General features: G+C 41.1%; 1 protein-coding gene across 2 annotated transcripts in view; it reads left to right on the top strand.

The window, feature by feature from the left end:
• Positions 1–4,030: 4,030 nt before the first annotated feature.
• Positions 4,031–13,041, top strand: part of LOC129825944 (SH2B adapter protein 3-like) — a 63,878-nt gene continuing 54,867 nt past the window's right edge. Inside the window, exon 1 of one of the 2 annotated variants that reach the window (XM_055886097.1) lies at positions 4,031–4,131. The gene's annotated coding sequence lies outside the window, so the exon portion shown is untranslated. The other variant, XM_055886098.1, reaches the window with a different exon arrangement.

Raw genomic sequence — 13,041 nt, 5'->3', positions numbered from 1 at the left:
ATGGATGCATTTTAACGGTCTGTTGCTAAGGTTAGGATGATTTAAGGATGGGATAGTTAATTAACTAGGAAACAAGAAAAGAGCATACATGGTGGTAATTTCATGTAAGGTAAAACAAATGCAAATAAGTACACTCAGGAATCTCAATAAAACAAAGGAATACTACAGGGAAGAAACTTTGGCAGTGGATTCAAGCATGAGTAAAACAAATGCATAAGGAAAACAAATATATCAGAGGAGGCTGGTGGGAGGAGCTATAGGAGGATGGGCTCATTGTAATGGCTGAAACATGTAGTTTCCATATATTTTACGTGTTTAACGTTCCATTAATTCCATTCCAGCCAATACAATGAGCCCGTCCTCCTATAGCTCGTCCCACCAGCCTCCACTGAAATAGATCAAATAATAACAGTACAAATGATAATATAAATCAAGAAATAAGAACAACTTTGACGTAAACACATCAAAAAACAAAAAGGTGACTTAAAACGTTTTCTTGATGGTGTTGTATTGGCAAATGTATTTTCTGTGTATCATGTATTCAAGTATGCAGTGTGTTGTCTATTTTAATTTAATTTTAACAATAAACAAAAAAAGTAATATGTTTTTGGTTTTTACATTATGAGAGGATGAGGTGGGACCGCCAGGGGTATATTTGGGATGGGTAGAGTGGGAGGGTGTGTTTGTTCAAAAATGAAATTGTTATTTTTTTTAATGATTGTGTTGCTCTTGTGATCCATTAAAAACAATTGTTCACAACAACAACAAAAAATATAAAAGGTGACATGCAAACAAAGGATTTGGTCAACCACACTGATTGGGGACAGGTGCGAGTATTTGACCTGTTGGTGGAGCCAAAGTCCCACCTCTGATAGAAGAGGATTGGACAGGGGATGGTGGTTGGTGATAGGATGAGGGGGACTGTCAGGTTAGGGGCAATTTGACAAAAGCGCCCAAAATATGGCACTATATTTTATTTCCATCCTCTAACAATTGCCAACTGTCCATCCTCATCCTCTGGTTCGAGAATCTCAGCCCTCCGGAGTTTTGCTCCAACTCGAATGAGACCTGTGGACTTGTCCACTTCAGGAGAGAGGTTTTGGAGTCGGCTTTCGTTGACAAGTAACAACTAAGCCTACCTACAGTATAGGACATTCTGTGCAGTGAAGTCCAATATGACAGGAGTACATGCAATCTTTCCATGGCTGGATTACCGACCGAGCACGCAGGGCACATGCCCAGGGGCCCGAACTCCAGGGGGCACCCATTGATTTAGTCATAATGTTTGAGTGACTCAGATAGCATGTGAACATGGCCATTGCAAAATGTGTAAAATTGCAGGAAATTGGCTTTAATGCTGCAAAATCTTCTCTCAGCCCCAATGGCAAAATGTGTGGAAATGCAGGAAATTAGCTTTGAAATTGCATATTGTTCTCTCCGCCGCTAAGATCCTGGGACTAAACACCTCCCTCTGCAACTGGATCCTGAACTTCCTGACGGGTCGCCCCCAGGTGGTAAGGGTAGGTGACAACACATCCGCCACGCTGGTCTTCAACACGAGAGCCCCTCAGGGGTGCGTGCTCAGTCCCCTCCTGTACTCCCTGTTCACTCATGACTGCATGGCCAGGCATGACTACAACACCATCATTAGGTTTGCCGAAGACACAACAGTGGTAGGCCTGATCGCAGACAACGATGAAAAAGCCTATAAGGGAGGAGGTCAGAGACCTGGCCGTGTGGTGCCAGGACAACAACCTCTCCCTCAGCGTGATCAAGACAAAGGAGATGATTGTGGACTATAGGAAAAAGAAGACCGAGCACGCCCCCATTCTCATCGACTGGGCTGTAGTGGAGCAGGTTGAGAGCTTCAAGTTCCTTGGTGTCCACATCCCCAACAAACTATCATGATCCAAAGACAGTCGTGAAGAGGGCACGACAAAGCCTATTCCCCTTCAGGAGACTGAAAAAATTGGACATGGGTCCTCAGATCTTCCAAAGTTTGACAGCTGCACCATAGTGAGCATCCTCACTGGTTGCATCACTGCCTGGTATGGCAACTGCTTAGCCTCCGACCATAAGGTACTACAGAGAGTAGTGCGTATGGCCCAGTACATCACTGGGGCCAAACTTCCTGCCATCCAGGACCTCTATACCAGGCGGTGTCAGAGGAAGGCCCTAGAAATTGCCAAAGACTCCAGCCACCCTAGTCATAGACTGTTCTCTCTGCTACTGCATGGCAAGCGGTACCGAGCGCCAAGTCTAGGTCCAAAAGGCTTCTAAACAGCTTCTACCTCCAAGCCATAAGAATCTTGAACAGCTAATCAAATGGCTACCCAGACTATTTGCATTGCCCCCCCCCCCCCCTCTAATAGGCTGCTGCTACTCTGTTTATTATCAATGCATAGTCACTTTAACTCTACCTACATTTACATATTACCTCAATTACCTCGACTAACCGGTGCACCTGTACATTGACTCTGTACCGGTACCCTCTGTATATAGTTTAGCTATTGTTATTTTACTTCGGATAGTATTTAGACCCATTGACTTTTTCCACATTTTGTTCCATACAGCCTTATTCTAAAATGGATTAAATAGTTTTTTCCCTCATCAATCTACACTCAATACCCCATTAATGACAAACCTCGCTATTGTTATTTTACTGCTGCTCTTTAATTATTTGTTCCTTTTGTTTTTAATTTTTTATACTTATCTATTTTTTACGTAACACTTATTTTTCTTAAAACTGCATTGTTGGTTAGGGGCTTGTAAGTAAGCAAGCATTTCACTCTAAGGTCTACAGTACACCTGTTGTAAACTGGTCATCTCTGTATACCTGTCGCAAGACCCACTGGTTGATGCTTATTTATAAACCCTCTTAGGCCTCACTCCCCCTTTCTGAGATATCTACTGCATCCCTCATCCTCCACATACAACACCCGTTCTGCCAGTCACACTCTGTTAAAGGTTCCCAAAGCACACACATCCCTGGGTCGCTCCTCTTTTCAGTTCGCTGCAGCTAGCGACTGGAACGAGCTGCAACAAACACTCAAACTGGACAGTTATATCTCAATCTCTTCATTCAAAGACTCAATCATGGACAATCTTACTGACAGTTGTGGCTGTTTTGCGTGATGTATTGTTGTTTCTACCTTCACGCCCTTTGTGCTGTTGTCTGTGCCCTATAATGTTTGTAGCATGTTTTGTGCTGCTACCATGTTGTGTTTTTCCCACGTTGTTGTCATGTTGAGATGCTACCATGCTGTGTTGTCATGTGTTGCTGCCATACTATGTTGTTGTCTTAGGTCTCTCTTTATGTAGTGTTGTGTTGTCTTTCTTGTCGTGATGTGTGTTTTGTCCTATATTTTATTAAAAATTATATTTTTAATCTTAGCCCCCGTCCCCACAGGAGGCCTTTTGCCTTTTGGTAGGCCGCCATTGTAAATAAGAATTTGTTCTTAACTGACTTGACTAGTCAAATAACAGTTAAATAAAATTAAATAAAATTTGGCCCATGTGACAATAAAAAAATGTGATTTGATTTGAAGGGGGGGGGACATCTGAAATGATCTTGCCCATGGCCCCAGATTATCCGGCCCTGGATTTTCCATGGGTTTGACACAGACATAATTTTCGTTCTCTATTGAGTTTTCAGTGGAGGCTGGTGGTAGCAAATATAGGAGGGTGGGTTCATTGTATTGGCTGGAATGGAATACATTGAACGTTATCAAACACATCAAACATATGGATTTGTTTGACAATATTTTTGAATCGTTTCCATTTATTCCATTTCAGCCACCAAACTCCTCTGAGTTAGATACTGATTATGTAATAGTAAATAAAATAATTGTTTCACCAGCAATTATTTCACCAACAATTTATAATAATGGCCGAAATGTCGTTAATGAATCGTTAAGAATTCACAATTAATTTCACCGCCGTTTGTACTTTTTCTTTCTTTTATGTCCGTACTTTTATTTTGAAAGTTTTGCCGGAACGTCACCCGGAACTGATCACCACGATATTGCTAATGCTTCTGGCGTTACACCAGTCAATTTCCTTCCTGAAAGTTTGTAGCCTGTTGCACGCATTCAAAATGAGAGAGAAAGCAACGGGCTTTTGGGCATGCAGGTACATTTTAAATACATATTTATTATGGTTGGTTTTAGTTATTATAAATGTTTCTCAACGCATATGGGTTATGCTACGTCACATTTTTGGTACGTCGTCTTGCTACGTGTGCTCATCCAACAAAATAACAGAGAACGTAAGTATGTTGTCAAGAGCCGTGTCAAATTTGGTCTCGTTTCTGTAGTGCTCAAAACTCCAATCGTTAGAATAAGTGTCATAAAGAATATGGTGGCTTGCTTGTAGTTAGTTGTTCAGAAAGTAATTTCGGGAAAGGTTGATAACGAACTCCAAATATTTTTTGTTGTTGATAGCGATCTAGTGTACTTTTCTGGATGACATTTAAAGAGCTGTCCTCTCCATCTTTGAGGTGAGGACTGGTTGCCACTAATTTGGGTAGTTTCTTGCAAAGCATTTTGATAGCTAACTAGCAAACTTGTTCTCAGAAAGACTACCACGTCAGACCACGAACTGGATTTATTTAGTTAGTAAAACAGCCAACCTTGCTGAATAGTGATGTAATGCTGTTTTTACTGAAACACAATACCAGAAACATTAAACCAGGGCACGTTCATCGCAGTTCTGTAACGTTATAGTTATGTAGAACTCACATCCCTCTGACAGGGTGAATAAGGAATCATGTCTATTTGTAACATTTGCCTAATGAACATGTCGTTTGGGTCGCATTCAGAATGGTGCAATATAGTGAACTTTGCAGATAGACATGTAATTTAAAAAAACTCAGCTGGCACAAATCTTACCTGTCAGGCATACATGTTTGCTTGCTAGACATGCATTTTCTTCTACATTATGTTTATCTGAACGCTCTACAAAATGTTGCCCTGTTGAACAACATTTTGCAACGGTGAAACCTACTGAAGATAACCAAGCAGCACAAAATAGCCTACACCCATCCTCCGGTTGCTCAGAGGGTGGTTGTATACTGTGCTACTGCACAAGCTTGTCAATTTCTTAAAATAGGTCACTTGCTGCTTGGGGTCACATACAAAGATCAGTGACACACAAAGATCACATTTGGTATCTGATCCAAACTTAATATCCCTTGGGTTGGCTTGGACTGGCTAATCAGTGTTCTCTCAAAAACCTATGGATGGGATAAGTCTGGATTTGCACTCCACTAGAAGTAGACTACTCCGTAGAGGCTCCACAACCTCTTTGTGAATTCACCACACACTGCACAGAGGGCTCCACATGGAGATGTCGATTTTTTGTTGTTGTTGTCACATACACCGGATAAGTACAGTGGAATATGTTGTTTTACAGGGTCAGCCATAGAAGTACGGTGCCCCTTGAACAAATGGGGGTTAAATGCCTTGCTCATCGACAGGTTTTTCACCTTTGTCGGCTCGGGAATTCAAAACCGTGACTTTTCGGGTTACTAGCCCAACACCACTAGGCTATCAATGGTTGCATGCCACACATCGACTGGCACATTTTTATAACATTATGCAGTTAGTTGGTACTTAAAATACCTATTTATGTGTTGTAAGATCTGTCTGGCAACATTTGAGCCTAGGAACCCCGATCTTAGCTAGAAGACTCAAGTTGTCAAATGCTACACTTTGGATTACATTTGGTCATCTGATTGTTTGAAGGTGAACTGACATGACGTGAACGTGACATTAGACTGACTATTACTGTAAAAATCTGAGCGATAATCAGTTTGGATTCCAGGCTATGCCAGACCCACCAAACATGAGCAAATATACAGTGCATTCGGAAAGTATTTAGACCCCTTGACTTTTTCCACATTTTGTTACGTTACAGCCTTATTCTAAAATGCATTAAATCGTTTTTTTACCTCCTCAATCTACCCACAATACCCCATTAACGACAAAGCAAAAACAGGTTTTTAAAAACTTTAGCAACAAAAAAAGATAACATTTACATAAGTATTAAGACACTACTCAATACTTCGTTGGAGCACCTTTTAAACTGCTGCTACTCTCTGTTTATTATCTATGCATAGTCACTTTAACTCTACCTATATGTACATATTACCTCGACTAATCGGTGTCCCTGCACATTGACTCTGTACCGGTACCCTCTGTATATAACCTTGCTATTGTTATTTTACTGCTGCTCTTTAATTATTTGTTCCTTTTGTTTTTAATTTTTTATACTTATCTATTTTTTACTTAACACTTATGTTTCTTAACTGCATTGTTGGTTAAGGGCTTGTAAGTAAGCATTTCACTATAAGGTCTACAGTACACCTGTTGTAAACTGGTCATCTCTGTATACCTGTCGCAAGACCCACTGGTTGATGCTTATTTATAAAACCCTCTTAGGCCTCACTCCCCCTTTCTGAGATATCTACTGCAGCCCTAATCCTACATATACAACACCCATTCTGCCAGTCACACTCTGTTAAAGGTCTCCAAAGCACACACACCTCTGGGTCGCTCCTCTTTTCAGTTCGCTGCAGCTAGCGACTGGAACGAGCTGCAACAAACACTCAAACTGGACAGTTATATCTCAATCTCTTCATTCAAAGGCTCAATCATGGACTCTCTCTTACTGACAGTTGTGGCTGCGTTGCGTGATGTATTGTTGTCTCTACCTTGTTGCCCGTTGTGCTGTTGTCTGTGCCCAGTAATGTTTGTACCATGTTTTGTGCTGCTACCATGTTGCGTTTCTACCATGTTGTCATGTTGTTGCTACCATGCTGTGTTGTCATGTGTTGCTGACATGCTATGTTGTTGTCTTAGGTCTCTCTACATGTAGTGTTGTGTTGTCTCTCTTGTCGTGATGTGTGTTTAGTCATATATATATATATATATATATTATATATATATTTTAATCCCAGCCACGATCCCCGCAGGAGGCCTTTTGGTAGGCCGTCATTGTAAATAAGAATTTGTTCTTAACTGACTTGCCTAGTTAAATAAAGGTTAAACAACATCAAATTTGGCGCATGTGACAAATAAAAAATGTGATTTGATTTGAAGAGGTGGGCCTCTAAAATGAAAGATCAGTGGTCACACCCCTCCACACTTGGTATCTAATCCAAACTGAATATCCCTGGCTTGGACTGGCTAATCAGTGTTCTCTCAAAAACCTATGGATGGGCTAAGCCTGGATTTGCACTCCACTAGAAGTAGACTACTCCGTAGAGGCTCCACAACCTCTTTGTGAATTCACCACACACTGCACAGAGGGCTCCACATGGAGATTTCGATGCATGGCAGAATTTGTAGGCCTAATTATGCAAGCAACAGTGATGTTTCACTAAGGAGAACTCTTCGTGGATGCTTCACCTCACCAAGGCGAGGTGATGCAAAAAAAGAAAAGTGGAAAGTGTTTTTTTACAGGGTCAGCCATAGAAGTACGGTGCCCCTTGGGGGTTAAATGCCTTGCTCATCGACAGTTTTTTCACCTTTGTTGGCTCGGGATTCGAAACGAGGAACTTTCGGGTTACTGGCCCAACACCACTAGGCTACCAATGGTTGCATGCCACATCATCGACTGACACATTTCTATAATATATTATGCAGTTAGCTGATACTTAAAATACCTATTTAGGTGTCGCATCAGCATTATTTAAGCATAGGAACCCCTAATCTTAGCTAGAAAACTCAAGTTGTCAAATGCTACACTTTGGATTACATTTGGTCATCTGATTGGGTGAAGGTGAACTGACATGACGTGAACGCGTTATTAGGCTAACTGACCAGTTTTTTTTTTGGAATTCTACATTAGCGCGACTCCTAATTTGAACTTGCTAGTTATCTAAGTAAGTTGCTGAATTAATAAGTTGGACAGGGCATCGTATTGGGTTAGCTTTCTGCAGTGTTTGAGAAGTCAATGTCCTTTGGATGAGTTCTGTACAGCTACCACTGCTATCTTGATTTCCTCGTTTTTTCTTCTGTGTCTGCTCCTCCCCTCCCCCCTCTTCTCCAAGCAGAGCAGTATTTGTATCTATTAGGCCTATAGGCTACTCATCTGAAAGCTCACGCATTTCACTGTAGCCTAACCAATAACCTAAAGGTCTACATATTTTGTCTATGGCAATGTCGCTTAACTTTTAGCCTAGGCCAGGCTGCTTCATGTTTAATTATAGAATATCTGAAGGCCTACTTGAAGTACAATTCCTGCCTGCCTTTAGGCTTGTTGAGCAATTACAAAAAGTAATATCATCATATCCTATTTTTAGGTCAATTTGATCTTTTCTAAATAGCAACTGACATGGGCTTTATTCATTCTTGCTCACAGTTTACGCAAACTGAAGAAATGCAGAACTGACAAACGTTTCATACAAAATAACAAGAAAACAATTAACACATTTGTAACACAAATACAAACACTAAAATACATAATAGGCTACAGAGCATTTCTTCTCTTGATGGGAAAACTGTGTTAACAAAAGAAAGATGACAATAGATTTGAGCTACAGCGAACTCTTCAGCTTATTTTCTGTAATAATTTTCAGCACGGGACAGCTCCTGTAACGACAGTTAAGTTCCACTTTGTAACAAGTGCACTGTGTGGTGTTTTTGGAAATGGGTGTGACATCGTCAGACGTTGACTATCGTAAAAATAATGTGTAGAATAACACCCAAACATGCAAAGGAGGATATTGTACCTTTTTGTGTACCTATTCAGGACATGTAACCATGAAGAGAATTATAATTATGAATTTCTGTATAGTACAGATCAGGGACCCATGATGTTGTCTAACTTTGCAATCAATGGATTTTGTTTGGAGTCTGTCATTCTGTTACCATGCAATTAGTTGCAGTTGGTTAAACAAATGTGAAGGTATTGGTGTCATGTCTCCTAAAACTGCACACCGTTTTTGATATATAGTTTTTGTTTGTTCATTTTTTTTGTTGTCTATTTTAATTGCACCTGGCAACAGTGTCATCGTGCTCTGCACCCGGCCCGCCACAGGAGTCGCTAGTGCGCGATTGGACAAGGACATACCTGCCGGCCAAACCCTCCCCTAACCCAGGTGACACTGGGCCAATTGTGCGCCGCTCCATGGGTCGCCCGGGCGGCCGGCTGCGACAGTGCCTGGACTCGAACCCAGACTCTCTAGTGGCACACTGCGATGCAGTGCCTTAGACAACTGCGCCACTTGGCAGGTGTACACCGTTAAACTTTATTGAAGGTACAGTGCATTTGGAAAGTATTCAGACCCATTTTTCCACATTTTCTTACGTTACAGCCTTGTTCTAAAATGTAATACATTATTTTATTCCTCAATTTACACAATGAAAAGCAAACACACGTTTTTGCCAATTTATTACAAATAAAAAACTGATACTTTATTTACATACACTACCGTTCAAAAGTTTGGGGTCACTTAGAAAGGAACATCTGAAAAATAAGCTTTTTTGTGCATATTGAACATTTCTGGGATAATTTTATTATAGCTCATGAAACATGGGACCAACACTTTTCATGTTGCGTTTTATATTTTCGTTAAGTATACAAAAGTATTCACACCCGAGTCAATACATGTTCGAATAACATTTTGGCAGCAATCACAGCTACACTATATATACAAAAGTAGGCGGACACCCCTTCAAATTCGTGGATTTGGCTATTTCAGCCACACCTGTTGCTGACGGGTGTATAAATTTGAGCACACAACCATGCAATCTCCATAGACAAACACGGGCAGTAGAATGGTCTTACTGAAGAGCTGTGACTTTAAACGTGGCACCGCCATAGGATGCCACCTTTCCAACAAGTCAGTTCGTCAAATTTCGTCTCTGCGAGAGCTGCCCCGGTCAACTGTAAGTGCTGTTTTTGTGAAGTGGAACATCTAGGAGCAACTACGGCTCAGCCGCGAAGTGGTAGGCCACACAAGCTCAGCACTCGGCGGTACCGTTCTGTAAAGCGTGTAGCGCATAAAAATCGTCTATCCTTGGTTGCAACACTCAATATCGAGTTCCAAACAGCCTCTGGAAGCAACATAAGCACACTAACTGTTTGCTTCATGAATTAGACCAGCAGCTGCACACAAGCCTTATATCACCATGCGCAATGCCAAGCGTCAGCCGGAGTGGTGTAAAGCTCGCTGCCATTGGATTCTGGAGCAGTGGAAATGTGTTCTCTGGAGTGATGAATCGCCATACACCAATTGGCAGTCCAATGGACTAATTTGTGTTTGGCGGATGCCAGGGAAACACTACCTGCCCGAATGTATAGTGCCAACTTTAAAGTTTGGTGGAGGAGTAATGGTCTGGGACTGTTTTTCATGGTTTGGGCTAGAACCCTTAGTTTCAGAGAGGGGAAATCTTAACGCTACAGCAAACAAAGACATTCTAGACGATTCTGTGCTGGGAAGGTCCTTTCCTGTTTCCTCATGACAATGCCCATGTGCACAAATAGAAATGGTTTGTTGAGATCTGTGTGGAAGAACTTGACTGGCCTGCACCGAGCACTGACCTCAACCCCATCAAACACCTTTGGGATGAATTGGACCGCCGACTGTGAGCCAGGCTTATCGCCCAACAACAGTGCCCGACCTCAATAATGCTCTTGTGGCTGAATGGAAGCAAGTCCCCCACATCAATTTTTCAAAATCTAGTGAAAAGCCTTCCCAGCAGAGTGGAGGTTGTTATAGCAGCAAAGGGGAACCAACTCCAAATTTTATTTCCCATGATTTTGGAATTGATGTTCGACAAGCAGGTGTCCACATACCACATACCACATACGCATGTAGTGTATGTTTCTTTTTGCGTAAGTCTAAGAGCTTTGCACACCTGGATTGTATACTATTTGCCAATGATTCTTTAACTTATTCAAGCCTTGTCAAATTGGATGTTGATAATTATTAGACAGCCCTTTTCAAGTATTGCCATAGATTTTCAAGCAGACTTTTAAGTCAAAACTGTAACTCGGCCACCCAGGAACATTCACTGTCTTCTTGGTAAGCAACTCCAGTATAGATTTGGCATTGTGTTTTCGGTTATTGTCCTGCTGAAAGGTAAACTAATCTCGCAGTGTCTAGTGAAGCAAATTTTCCCTCTAGGATTTTGCCTGTGCTTAGCTATATTCCGTTTCTTTTTTTATCCTGGGAAAACTCTCCGGTCCAAAACAATTACAAGCATACCCGTAACATGATGCAGCAACCACTATGCTTGAAAATATGAGGAGTGGTACTCAGTAATGTGTTGTATTGAATATGCCCCAAACAACCATTTTGTATCAGGACAAAAAGTTAATTGCTTTGCCACATTTCTTTCTTCATTACTTTAGTGCCTTCTTGCAAACAGGATGCATGTTTTGGAATATTTGTATTCTGTACGCTTCATTCTTTTCACTCTGTCATTTAGGTTAGTATTGTGGAGTAACTACAACGTTGTTTTTGTAATGACTGGGTGTATTGATACACCATCTAAAGTGCAATTAATAACTTCACCATGCTCAAAGGGAGATTACATGTCTGCTTTTTCTATTTTTACCCATCTACCAATGGGTGTCCTTCTTCGCGAGGCATTGGAAAACCTCCCTGGTCTTTGCTGTTGAACCTGTGTTTGAAATTTACTGCTCGACTGAGGGATCTTACAGATAATTGTGTGTGTGTGTGTGTGTGGGGTGCAGAGATGAGGCAGTCATTAAAAAATAATGCAACATGTGACTTAAGCACATTTTTACTCCTGAACTTATTTAGACTTGCCATAACAAAGGGGTTGAATACTTATTGACTCAGGACATTTCAGCTTTTCATTTTTAATTTGTACAAAATTTAAAAAACATTCCTCTTTGACATTATGGGGTATTGTGTGTAGGCCAGTGACAAAACATCAGTTTAATCCATTATGAATTCTATCTGTAACACAGCAAAATGTGGAAAAAGTCAAGGGGTGTGAATACTTTCTGAAGGCACTGAAGATATAGTATAGGCAACAAAATAAACATTCCAGTGACACTGACAGGCTGACCACACCGCTCGCGTTGCAAAATACATTTAGGAATCTATGTTATTCAATTATTGCACCCACACTGCTCGCGAGCGTCTGCGTTGCTAAGGGCTAAAATAGAAGTTATTCCTATTTCTGACGCAGATCGCGCTGCAAGTCCTGCCTTCCCATCTCCTCATTGGTTTATAGAAGCAGGTACCCACGTGCCATCTCCTCATTGGTTATACCCACGTGGGTGATTTTAAAGACGAACTGTGTTGCCGGTCGGTGTAGTAATACTATGAAAGTTTAGATGCCAATCACCATATAAGTTCAAAGATGGAAAAAGCCTGGAGGGAGGAGAGCTGACTAGAAATGATTCGGTTGACCGTTTTATGTGTGGATTAATTGTCGGAGTTGAGGACCTTGTGCATTTTAGGTAAGATAACAACTCAATGTTTATTTCCCAGGACAAATTAGTTAGCAACAGCAAGCTAGCTAAATAGGACAAATTAGCTAGCAAGTGTAAGCTAACTAGCGAAATTGCCATAAATGTTTAATGCTTTGATCGCGTTTGGCGTAGGGGGATAAAATAAATGTATGCACGATGGCACACGCGCACTGCCGGTCTGATTTCCGTGTGACTCACCCAATGATGATGATGAAGCATAGGCTACTCACCGGTGATGGCCGATGTGCTTGTGCCAATATCTCAAGATAAGGTACTTTGAAAAACAGTACTGAAAATTTTTGATTAGTCTTCTCTTTTCAGCAGTAGGCATTTGCTTTCCAAATGGTAGCCTATGTTTTTCTTGCGATTGTATTTAGAAATTTGTGAAAGGCAAACTGACAGCTGCAATCAACCGTAAAAATTGAATCCCTAGATGGCAGTTCCCATTCAAATCATTTCTGGCAGCCATTGCTAGTGTACCCATGAGTTTAACAGTCAGGGTTAGAGGTTCCAAAATCCTTCTATGGATTATACAGTTGAAGTTGGAAGTTTACATACACCTTAACCAACTACATTTAAACTCAG

This window comes from Salvelinus fontinalis, chromosome 28, assembly GCF_029448725.1.
Source record: "Salvelinus fontinalis isolate EN_2023a chromosome 28, ASM2944872v1, whole genome shotgun sequence".
NCBI lineage: Eukaryota > Metazoa > Chordata > Actinopteri > Salmoniformes > Salmonidae > Salvelinus > Salvelinus fontinalis.
The sequence above is the reverse complement of the archived record's forward strand: the minus strand, read 5'-3'. Positions and strand labels throughout refer to the sequence as shown.